Below are 1,487 nucleotides of genomic sequence, written 5' to 3'. Positions count from 1 at the left end.
TACAACGTGCACCTGACGTAACGTTGCCATCTGAACCGTCTTCAAAGGCACCATACTGTGACGTGAGCGCCGTTTGCCCTGTAGCACCCATCACCACCTTTTCTAACACGCTTCATGCATGCCCCACACGGAAACTGTCCCTCTCCCTGCCTCACATCGCCTGGTTGCCTCTGATCAACGTGGGTCTCTAGGCGTATGCCTATTCTGGACATTTCTGCGACGTGGGGACTCAGAGATCTGGCCCGGAGCCAGAGCAGCGTGTGTTCAAAGTCCGTCAGTACCGCCGCATTTCTTGGGACTTCCCTTCGTGCCTGAATGCTGTGGCCAGGTGCCATGGAGGGGGTCCCGACCTGCAGCGTCCTTATTCGCGACGCAATGAAACGCTGCGCCGTCCTGCATGAGCCTCACAAGGGTTCCCATGACGGAGCCCGTTGTGGGAGCAACCGTGTGCATCCATCTCATGGGAGACCTTCGCTGCCCCTCCACCTTATCAAGCACGATAGCCTTCGCCAGGGACTGGCCGCTCCTGATGACAAGTCCGAAGTATGTGAGACCGAGTCTTGCTGTCCTTGGCTCTCAGGGGCTCTCTGTCCGCCTTCCTGTGGACGGAGTGCAGGGTTCATCCGGTTACCCACTGAAGGAACACAGTGTGCGCCCACCTTTGGCGGTTGTGAATCATGCTGCAATGGGCAGCCGCGCACAGGCATCTGTTGGCCTCCCTGCTTGAAATTCTCTTGGGTGTTTTCCTAGGGCTGGGATTGCTGGAAGGAGCCTTGGTGGCTTATGCGTGGAGCTGTTAACAGCCAGGTCAGCACTTTGAAACCATCAGCTGCTTTGCGGGAGAAAGATGAGGCTTTCTACTCCCACAAAGGCTGGCCGTCTCAGAAACCCACAGGGGCAGTTCGGCCCGGTCCTGCAGGGTTGCTGTGAGTCCGAATCCACTCGATGGCAGGGAGTCTGCTTGTGCTTGGGGACGGCGTGGTCACAGGGTAGTTCTGGGAATCCGTGGGTGGGGTAAACAGTCAAGGGCGCAGGTGAGAGTTCACCCAGAGGTACCTCAGAGGAAAGACCAGGCAGCCTTCTGGAGAAATCAGTTATTGAGAACCACAGAGCTATTTGGACAGGAAACGTCCCAAAGCACAGAGACACATGGGCAGGAAGCGGGCAGTGGCAGGTCAGGTTGAACTCCAGGACACCTGGGCTTGTTCCATCATTGATGTGGACAGGCGTTTAATGCCCCCCACACCCCTCCACACACCCCTCCTACACCCCCCACACCCCGCAGGGATTTGCTAATCTCCCTTCTAATCAAACCCTCCCGCCTCCCCTCAGGCAGCAAGATCCAGTTTGCTGCTGGAAATGCTGGGGTTCTCAGCTTCGCTGTGTTTGCTTCTGGAACGCTCTCTGGGGTGGGGGCCGCCCCCCCACAGGGTGCTGAGCAGCTTCCAAGGCCTCCCCACCACTCCGTGCCAGTGGCACCCCTCCCC

Source organism: Echinops telfairi, unplaced genomic scaffold (assembly GCF_000313985.2).
Source record: "Echinops telfairi isolate 266 unplaced genomic scaffold, ASM31398v2 ScPeMD7_30;HRSCAF=105, whole genome shotgun sequence".
Taxonomy (NCBI): Eukaryota; Metazoa; Chordata; class Mammalia; order Afrosoricida; family Tenrecidae; genus Echinops; species Echinops telfairi.
The sequence above is the reverse complement of the archived record's forward strand: the minus strand, read 5'-3'. Positions refer to the sequence as shown.